Source organism: Malaya genurostris, chromosome 3, assembly GCF_030247185.1.
Source record: "Malaya genurostris strain Urasoe2022 chromosome 3, Malgen_1.1, whole genome shotgun sequence".
Classification (NCBI taxonomy): Eukaryota; Metazoa; Arthropoda; class Insecta; order Diptera; family Culicidae; genus Malaya; species Malaya genurostris.
This window is the reverse complement of record NC_080572.1, coordinates 300,492,963-300,504,471: the sequence shown is the minus strand read 5'-3', so window position 1 is coordinate 300,504,471 and position 11,509 is coordinate 300,492,963. Positions and strand designations below refer to the sequence as shown.

General features: G+C 39.0%; 1 protein-coding gene across 5 annotated transcripts in view; it reads left to right on the top strand.

The window, feature by feature from the left end:
- The window catches only part of LOC131439112 (RNA binding protein fox-1 homolog 2-like), a 573,206-nt gene that overhangs the window by 48,490 nt on the left and 513,207 nt on the right, over nt 1-11,509 (top strand). The window lies entirely within an intron of this gene.

Here is an 11,509-nt window from a genome sequence, read left to right as displayed (position 1 = left end):
ACTAACTAAGTGTGTATCTCGCTTTGCTAGTTCAGAGGCTGGATCAAACCGAGATATTGCGGTGCGGTGCCACATGAAGTGTTCCTACTGCCTCATCTAGTGGAGAGCTAGTAGTTTGTGTAAAGTTTGTTGTGCTCTCGCGTTTAAAAGAGTTCGTATGTTTCTTTCTGGGTCACAAGTGTTACCTTCTAGGTAGCTCTAGAGTTTGGCCCTAGAGAACGTCGAGTTGATAAGTTCGGTGACCCACATTCGACTGGTATGGTATTTGAAGATAAATAAAGATGGCATAATTTACGTTTTAATCTCGCAAACTGAACAACGAAGCCCAGATTGTCGATCACGAGCAGGCTTGCTTCATTTGTTTGTCCTAGCCGTGCTCCAATTTTCGCACTCCTTTCGTCAAAAATTTTCCCCCGAAGTCTAATACCTGACGCTGATGAGTTTGTTGTGTGCACTCTTCATAAATATAATATTAGGATTCATCAGCTAGGTAGCTCCACCAGCCTAGCGCCGCTGTCGACACAAGCACCAGAGCCTGGCAGCATGTTTATCAAACAGGAACATGTTAAAGTGGTCTTCAGAAAAAATTTATTCCGTTCATCGCGATTCCAAGCATATGTAATTTGAGAGCGGCATGATGAAATTATGTTGTACATCGCTTTATGTGATTTAATACTTGATAGGATGAATAGGTAGTGGGTTCCCAAGCCTGTTGACGTAAGTTCGAGACTCAATCTAACCATTCAATTGCCATGTACACTTACGAATCGGATACGAAATCTATTGAAACAGAAAGCTATATTCCATATCGAAATGTAGTACCCTGATTTTACTTCACATGTTAAATGCTTCTATATTCGGTTGAATAAATTATAAAAGTATGTCCCCTGTTTATTACGTATACCGAGTAGTACACGTTATTACATTTTGATGACAATGACTTGAAGCAAAAATGAAACATTAATTTAAACACAAAAAAGCGTAGGACTTTTGCGACTTAGCGAAAGTTGCCAACCAAGTTTATCTGAAATGTTTGTGGATATTTTTTTCATTCAACAATTGTTTTAACGATGATTGGCATTCGATAATCCTAACTAATAAGGAGTGTATCGAAAATAAGTTATCCACAAATTTTTCTTTCAAATTATGATAAAAAACGATATTTTATTCAAACTAAAAATTGATCCTTTATTGTACGAGGTTAAACTTGAGCATAATGAAAACCGGATGAAATTTAAGTTATTCCTTCGCGAATTTTCGAACTTTTGATCGAACGCTCTTCATCAAGTTCCGGACAAGTGTGCATCGCATTTTTTGAACGTTTGAGCCCCAATTTGATTTGAACTCCTGCATGTTCCCATCTACCTTACCAGTCTTCTTGAAGAACCTCTTCACGATTGCCCAATAACGTTCGATGGGTCGAAGCTGAGGCCAATTTGGTGGATTGATATTTTGCTCAACGAAATCTATACCCTTTTCCGCAAGCCAACTAAGAGTGGTTTTGGCATAGTGAGCCGGCGCTAAATCTGGCCATAACAGTGAAGGTGTACTATGCTTCTCATGTAAAGGCAGAAATCTCTTCTGGAGATATTCAGATCGATAGATTTCTGCATTTATAGTTCCGGTAGTGTAAAAAATGGTTGACTTCAAACTAGAGATGGTCGGGTATAGACTGAAATAAATGTTCATGTTTTTATGGTTAGAATCCTAATGATTTATACGAAAATTTTAAAAATCTCCAACCAATATTTAAAATGACAGTTTTCTGGTGTCTGAATGTGATATGAGTACTGCACTACATTTTATATATGAATCAAATAAGTTTTACTGGATTGTGCATTAAACAGCTTTAAAATGGCAGTCCATTAAAACCTACGTGAAATATAAGGTCTGACCGTAACATCTTATACCGTTTTCGTTTATTGATCAGAGCAGCCCGAAAGCTGACTCAGAGTCGCCCAAACCTGAGGTCGCTCTAGATCGGACTCCAATCGCGTAGTTTCGCTCTGAAAATTTTCTCGGGTCGCACCACGCATCCATGCAAGTTTGTTTATTTTTTCTTTTTTTCATGAGTTGTTGTTTAGGGCGCGTACCACGTGTTCGTTTTACTCGGAGTCAGAGTCGCCCGCGTCTAGGTTCAAAAACGAAAACGGTATTAGAGCTAAAGCAGTGTGTCTTATTAAATATGTTATAAAAAAGTAGGGTGGAAAATATTCACATAACTTCTCACGTAACTATGATTAATCGTTGTTTTTAAATGAAGAAAAGAAATGTTTTTTTTCTGGAAAAATATGTTAGTTGTCAGGTCTGGTCCTAGGCGGGAATGTCAAAACCCCTTGAATCAAATTGTTTATTTTTCGAAAGAACTGTGTTTATATGAAATACAAATGTTCGGGTAATCGATCAGAAAAAAATTTACCCGTACCCGAGTGAGCAGTAAATTTTTTTACCCGTACCCGACCCGTACCCGATTGCAAATAAAGATTTTTTCCCGTACCCGACCAAAAACCCGTCGGGTACGGGTACGGGTCGGGTTTCGGGTAAAATACCCGAGACCCGACCATCTCTACTTCAAACCACAGGAACATATTGCTTGCCATACCAGTACCTTTCGACCGAATTTATCCACTTGAATCGACCTGTCCGCATCGCTCACATCCTCCCCAACGACGACACTAAAGTATTGTGAACCTGGAAGGGTTTTTGAATCCGGGGCCTTGTTGCTGCTCGCTTCTTCTGTTCTACACTTTGTTTCGAGATTTTCTGCTTCTTGTAGGTCTTCAGGTGATTTCGCCTTTCGGTACGCTGGATCAATCCGACACTCGTTCCTGCTTTTTTGGCCAAATCACGTATTGACATTGATTTGTTTTTCATGATTAGAGATACCACTTTCTGGTCCAGTTTCGGGTTGGAAGAACCGGGTTTTCTGTCTCTTCCTGGTAGCTCATCCAAAGAATAGTGTTCCCTAAACTTATTAATGATGGTTTTAACACTAGCATGATGAATTCCAAACCGCTTCGCCAATTTTTGCATAACATAGCAATACCCTTCTCTCTTAGCCATCTATCGAGAACCGAAATTTTCACTTCCTTCTCAATACGCGACATTTTGAGAACGCAGAATTTCAACCGCACAAACAAGTAAACATACGAAAGCTGACAGCCAAACGCACAGCATGCTGTGATCGGAGCATAAAAAACCATCACAAATAAGGAGTGTATCGATAAGTAGTTAGCAACATTCAAACAGTTATTACTCTTATTGATCCGGAAACGCGAAAGAAAATTCTGCACACTTGGTGCTCAGAAAGTGGTGTCACGTAACAGATCGGCTGAAAAGTTCGTATCGTTTCTATAAGAGGGCGCCACTAGAATTAAATCCATACCATTTTCAGTTAGTACCAACCTTCAAAAGATACGTGTATACATTTGACAGCTGTCTGATTATTAGTTTGTGAGATATTGCATTTTGAGTGAAGCTACTTTTGTTATTGTGAAAAAATGGAAAAAAAGGAATTTCGTGTGTTGACGAAACACTACTTTTTGATGAAAAAAAGTGCCGCCGATACCAAAAAATGGCTTGATGAGTGTTATCCAGACTCTGCACCGGGCGAAGCAACAATTCGTAAGTGGTTTGCAAAATTTCGTACTGGTCATATGAGCACCGAAGACGATGAACGCAGTGGACGTCCAAAAGAGGCTGTTACCGATGAAAACGTGAAAAAAATCTACAAAATGATTTTCAATTACCGTAAAGTGAAGTTGATCGAGATAGCTGACACCCTAAAGATATCAAAGGAACGTGGTGGACATATTATTCACGAATATTTGGATATGAGAAAGCTTTGTGTAAAATGGGTGCCGCGTGAGCTCACAATCGATCAAAAACAACAACGAATTGATGATTCTGAGCAGTGTTTGGAGCTGTTATATCGAAATAAAACCGATTTTTTTCGTCAATATATAACAATGGACGAAACATGGCTCCATCACTTCACTCCGGAGTCCAACCGACAGTCAGCTGAGTGGACTGCACGCGATGAACCGAACCCAAAGTGTGGAAAGACTCAACAATCGGCTGGTAAGGTTATGGCGTCTGTATTTTGGGATTCGCATGGTATAATTTTCATCGACTACCTTGAAAAGGGAAAAACCATCAACAGTGACTATTATATAGTTATTAGAGCGTTTGAAGGACGAAATTTCAAAAATTTTGTTTCATCAAGACAATGCACCGTGTCACAAGTCGATGAAAACCATGCTGAAATTGAACGAATTGGGCTTCGAATTGCTCCCTCATCCACCGTATTCCCCAGTGACTTTTTCCTGTTCTCAGACCTCAAGAGAATGCTCGCTGGTAAAAAATTTAGAAGCAATGAAGAGGTAATCGCTGAAACTGAGGCCTATTTTGAGGCAAAGGACAAATCGTACTACAAAAATTATATCGAAAAGTTGGAAGATCGCTATAATCGCTGTATCGCCTCTGATGGCAATTATGTTGAATAATAAAAACGAATTTTGGCAAAAAAATGTGTGTTTCTATTAAACGATACGAACTTTTCAGCCGAACTGTTACAACGAAATTGCAAAACGGGTGAAAGTGCACCACACCAGTGACAAAAATATTATCGAGAAGTTCGGTAAGACCCTTTCCAGCCCGGCCGGGACTTAAAAGTGGTTGAGTACATCAGGAAAAACCCATCGGCGTCGATGCGGGATTTGGCCAAGTAGTTCAACACCAGCATCGGGATGATTCAACGGATCAAAGTTCGGAACTCCCTGAAAACGTACAAGAAACAGAAGGTGCCGAAAAAGTCCTTGGTACAGCAAGTTCAGGCCAAAACAAGAGCGCGAAAACTGTATAACCGGATTCTACAGAATAAAGACAGATGCATCCTGATCGACGACGAAACCTACGCCACTTTACGTGGCAATGGAAAAGTTTGGGCAGAAGGTGTTGGTCTGGTAAGCAATTTGTACCTGTGGTTTGCGGTCGTCGATTTTCTTCACGAAGGGCACAATTAACGCCAAGGTGTACGAGGAAGAATGTTTGAAGAAGAGAATGTACAGAAAGCATAACGCTCCTCCTCTATTCAGGCCGGATTTGGCTTCAGCCCACTACGCCAACTCCGTTGTACAGTGGTTGTCGAAAAATAATGTACAATTCGTGAAAAAGGATATCAATCCACCGAACTGCCCGGATCTTCGGCCAATTGAAAGGTATTGGGCAATTATCAAGCGGCACTTTCGGAAGGAAGGTACAGTGTCCCAAAACATACAGGAGTTCAAAAAAAACTGGACAGCTGCCACCAGGAAAGTCACAAAAGTAACTGTGCATAATTTAATGAAGAATGTCAAGTCCAAAGTGCGAGCGTTTCACAGAAACTAGGATTTTCTTCAATATAATCAGTGAAATGCATAGAAATGTTATTTTTTCACAATATATCGAATCGCTTTTTTATTCAATAATCAATGTTGCTAACTACTTTTCGATACACTCCTTATTTCATGGCCTGTGCTATGATTCCTACGGACACCCAGTGATGGGCTGCAGAGACCAGTCACTGTTCTAACTAATTAATTTTTATACATTAAATAAATGAACTGGGAAGAATAGACACTCAATTATATATTTATCTTATTTTCTACACACAAGTGCAAAGAACGGAGTCTTCGATTGGCATTTTCAATTCAAATTCCTATAACACAAGTACTTCAAAATGTGGCTGTGAATTGCTTCTTCGAGATAGGGTGAAGATATTGGCACCGATCTCGTTCATTGTATTTTTTTTAAATGAACATAAATCGGTTTAAAATTCTTTCACATTTGATGTGCTCTTATCGATAGAATACCGACCACAAAAATAAAAACACATATCTCTAAGATCGTGTGTTTATTCCTAGGGGCAACAAAATTGAAATCGAGAACAAATTGCTGATTGTATTGAAGTGGTAGCAATCAACAACCAAAATTTTCCCGCTAAACGCTTTCAATAAAAATGAAATGCTACGAATATTGAACAGCGCTCTCGTCGCTTAAAACGAATCGAGTGCTCCATCGCATAAACGAATTGGTGTTAGACAACGACGACGAAATGCGCTGTAATCGAGCGCGGTTGATAGCATTGTTTGCCCCCGATCTCAATGTTTCAATACAACATTCGGCGCAACCCAAATACGGAAAAACCCGACACCAAGTCGTATAGAATAGCCGGCATGCTTCCGCATCGATTCGCCACAATTCAAATCGAAGCAACATCAGAGAGAATGCGGACCAAACGAACGGAAAATAAAACGCAGCGGAACGAAGCTGGGTGGTGGGTGGTGCTTTCGGATCCAGCGGATGCTGGCGCGCTCACTATTATAGTGACTCTAAGGCTTATGAGGGGTAAATATTGGCATTCCGGTACAATTTTCTTTAATCCTTGTTAGTACGGGAATTTGTCGGATTCGTCTGCGAGGACCTCGAGAGTCTGCGGCTTCGAATAAAATTGATCTAGACTTTTGATTGCTCGTTGCTCGTGCTCGAGTGGAATCTAATGAATGCTGCCGGTTTCGAAAGCGGTGAAAGAAACGAAATTCTCTTTTGTTCTAGATTCTAAGTTAACGACCGGACTATGAACCTTTTATCAGTACCTGACATATTTGAATCAATTTTGTCAGCTTGTTTTGGGAAACTTTTTCCGGTCGCACTGGTCAAAATGTGAAATACTAACCAATAACCAACGCTGAAAAATGATCGGTGCTTCATCCTCTCATCCGAAAGAATGTCGTCTCTACCAGCCATCAGCCTTTTGCAACCTTGGGTAATAAAAGCAAAACGATTTACAATGACCCGTTTCCCTTTGCCATAAGCTCGGTGCCATCCCAGAAGCTTGGGAAAGCCGTTGAAAGCGAACTGTTAAAGCCTATATTGACACTGTCATGTTTATCATTCTTCTTTTTTTATCTTCAACCCATCCAAAGAACACCGTTCTGAGCAGACCGTTGTCGCTGTCTATCTGCCAGCCGGGAGTCTTCCGAACCATAAGGATGGTGTCCACAGAAGGGCATGGTGTCTTCACTGAACTTGCTCTTAGCTTTCCATTTTACTTCGTTCAGGACACCGTCTGTCAGAGGACGGTTTCTTTACCCTGTCGTTTGCACTAGAATCTGTTTCATTCATCTGCCGCCACCACCGGTACACGATGGTGATGTGATGAAAGATTGTCCCTAACGCATTGAGGTGCTGCTCGTAGCAACCGGCTGCTGCTATATTTGGATACACGGGAAAACGTTGACAAATTTTGTTTGCTCTCGGTTGTTTTTCACTCGACATTGAGGCCGGGAAAAAATGGGATCTAAAATCCTTTGAGTTCTCGATGCCGATGCCATGGATGACGGAAATATGCTCAAGCTCAAGAACAAACAAAGAACAAGATTTAGTGCCATGCGATAGATAAGGAACATTTAGGTACCGCCTGTTTCGTGTAAAATCAATCACCGCAAAATTAAACTTGTATCAAACGATTGTTGCTTCAGAGTATTTTAAACAGAGATTTTCATTGATATTCCTTCCTTGCCCAACTTGTGGTTATCGAAAATATTGAGCAACATCACTTATTTTCGAAAATATACTCGATTGTGGTCACTCGCTTAGTGGAATTATTTTTTTTGCGTATAGAGTGAATTTCAAAACCGTAAAAGTCAGTAGTTATTTTCAGTTATCTTATAGAAATTATTTAGTAGTTTTTCTAATCAAGTTAAGCAGAAACAATTATTTGGAAAAAATGTTTGTATTCACACAATTACTCTTATTAATAAATTTTCTGGCTTGAAGTAGTCTACTGTAACAGAATGGTAGTCAACGCATTTTAGCCTTGATTAGGCTGTCTGTGATCCAAGAGGAACAATTTTGGTAATCGAATCAATAGTTAAAATATGACAATTCAAATACGAAAAGGATATTTACGGGATTTACGTCAAGTGTAATCATCGTCGTTGACTAAGAATGCGCTCTTAGAAAAAAAATCAGGGTTGTGTACGAGACACGACTGCTCACGATGACATTAAAAATGCACGAGCAATCTTTCCTACGGCATTATCGAACCGCATCGAGTGTAAGTCGGTTACTGATACTGATCAGCGATGCCCGATAGTTTTCGTGTCCTTTCCGTAGATTGACATTTTCCCATCACGCAAAAAGTTTCTTTAAAAAAATTCCAATTTCCGTTTTTTTATACGGCCTCGGTAGGAAATCTTCGAATACAGAGATTTTCGCAGATCTGACATCACTGCCACACTTCAAAACGAACAGTTGATTATTCATCGAACGGATGGCAAACCAAATTTTTCGCCCATCCGCTCTGCACGAAGACAGGCGTTGACTGAGCGGAGAAATGTTACAGAGCCTATATTTTCCGTTTTGAGCAAAGGTTCATACTGTGCAGATCGGTGCGGTATTTTTTCATGCAAAACACGAGCCGAACTACTACTGAATGAAATGCAAGGTGTGAAGCAACAATCGAAACCGTCGGCCGTTTTAGAGCCAAACTTTGATTGGATAGTAAAAAAAAAACATAGGTCGATTCAAACTGATTTTTCATTGATGTACTATTGAAATATGAAAACGACGTTGCAACACATGTTTAAGTCAAACATTTACGTCTCGTTTAACAGTTTCATTATGTAAATCCATCAACAAATGACTGAGTTATAAGCGTTTCATATTATGACAGGAAAAGGTTACGCGGCTAGTTTTGATTTTTTAAATTGACAACTGCTCTCGTATAGTGAACAGTAAAGGGCTCTCCGCATTTGGCCGATCCGACCGATCCGAGCTCTCCGGCATCAACTTTTTTCTGCTTCGGCTATGGTTGAGCTACCGGCGTGCGCATGTATAGGTACACCGGACCCGACATAAAATTAATATCTTTGGCAACGATATTTTTTACCGAGTTTTTCGTATCGTAGCGACGGCCCGTACAGAAAGAGCGTAAACGAGAGAGCAAGAGAGAAAAGAACTTCGTAGATAATGGTTTTGTTAGCGTTCGAATGTGGAATGCATTTTGAATCAATATCAGCGCATTTTCCTGGTTTATTGAAAGATATTCATAAAATCATATCGAATAGAATAAAAATGGTATATATTCATTTGGAGGTTTGGAACCTCTTCGGTTCCAGTTTGTGCTAAAGTGCACATGACTAAATTGAATTATTTACGTTTCGCATTCAGCTCATCAGTGCATTAGCAGATTTTGTTGATCTACTAATGTCACCTCGCGGATCAACATAATCCGCTAAGCAGACGTAAAGTCATTGCTATTTACAACGCACTTATTTTACACTAAATGTGCAATGTCTATTCTGACGTGCCGAAAGTAACGAAACCAATTGATGGCAATGCTGGCCGCCAACAGATAGTAGTCATTTGGGGGTTTGGAACCTCTCGGGTTCCGGTTTGTGCTAAAGTGCACATGACTAAATTGAATTATTTACGTTTCGCAACATCTTAGGACCTGTTTTCACTTAATTTCTTGGATTACTGAGAACATATCTGCAACTTCTTGATGACAAACTTGATTTTAAGAATCACATTGACTACATGATTTCGAAGACATCGAAACTCTTAGGCTTCATATTTCGGATTATCGAAAATTTCGTTAACATACACTGCTTAAAAACTCTTTTTTGTGCACTAGTTCGATCATCGCTTGAGTATGGGGCTGCCGTTTTGGCTGTTCGGCTCTCCGAAATCTACCATGGAGAGACCCATTAAACCTTCCAAGTTATGAAGATTGTTGCCGACTTATCGAACTGGATCCGCTGTGTATTCGTAGAAATGTTTACAAGGCTGTTTTCATCGATGATTTATTACAATCACATATTGATTGCCCTGATCGCCTACGATTGGTCAAATTCGACATCCATCGTCCCATTCTTCGTTCTCATCCATTTTTACGAATCCCTCGTGCTAGAACTAACTACGGATATAATGAACCGTTTCTCAGGATGTGTCTTTTATTCAACAGTTGCTCGCAGGTCTTTGATTTTCATTTATCGCGTAATGTGATGAAACGCTTATTCAATGATTCCTTAATTATCCAGTACATAAATGTTCACCAACTTCATTGGAAACTAATCAGATTCGTCGAAACTAACCCGTTCGTCCTCCCTCTCATTTTCTCCGTCTTTCACCATCTTTTTGATCACTAATTAGATCTACATGCCGGTTCTAACCCCGTCGTTCGCCCACGCTCATTCACTGCTCCCTTTACACTCCAAATACCAAGCCTCAAAAAAAGTTGGAACGCTAACTTTGAGCTGTCATAGCTCAGCTGTTTTTCAACCAATCTCAATAAATTTTATACCCTCGAATTTTGTGAAGTTCGTAGATTGACTCCAAAACTTTGTAGCAGACAATGGTAAAGGATAACCATTGAAAATTTGATTTTTCCCGTTCCAAGTTTTTTTCACGCGCCCAATATGCCCTATCTGCTTTCCAATTTTCTTTCCATAATCGCATAATCGTTGTTACTTGACCAATTTTGATAAATTTTACACCCTCGAATTTTGTGAAATTTGTAGATTATTTCAAGTATATCATTATTGACGATCGTTTAGGAAAAACTAATGAAAATCTGATTTTTCCCGTTCCAAGTTTTTTTTCAAGCTCAAAATGTGCCCTATCTGCATTCATGCGGCACCTGCATCGCGATTCGGATATTGAGAACCTCAAATTTACCGAGCCATAACTTTGTTGTTAGTCAACCGATCTTCAAAATTTGTTCACCATTGGAAAGGTACTACTTCCACGAATAAAATGCACTGAAAAAAAACTAAAAATAGGGTTGTCTACCCAAAGTTATAATGAAAACTGTAGATAGATGACCTAAGAAAAGATGAGACTTTTTACTATGATCGTAAATATCTTGAAATTCAAAGCGATGACCTATACATTTTTACACATCATTCGATTGCTAGTGATTCCAGCTACAATTTTCGCTCAACTACCATTCCTGCATAATCAATAGAAAACATTAAAAAATCGATGAATTTATAAATATATATGAATTTTTCATTTTTTTTCACATGTTTGTATATAACTCAAAAATTAAGAAATTTGGTACAAATACAGAGAATTTCTATTATTGGAAAAATTTTGCAACCAACATGAAATCAAAACTTTTAAATTTTATGACGTATAAGTTTTTATTATTTTGGTTGGAAATTTATTATAAACAAAATTTACAAAAAAAAACTGAAACTTGGATTTCACTGAAAATCTTAAAAATAATTATGTTTTTGTATTGGACAAAAGATCTAAACAATTTTTATGCACAACCCAAACAGAATTGATAACTACTAAAATTAGGTTTTTTTGCTTTAGGTTTTCCGTAAAATCTCAAAAAATCGGTAGAAGATCGGGAATTTCAAAATTTCTGATATATGTTGCGTTCCAACGTTTCTGCAAATCAAACTGAAAATATTGGAATCCGTTTTGATTTCATCTGTTTCAAAGAGACGTAGAA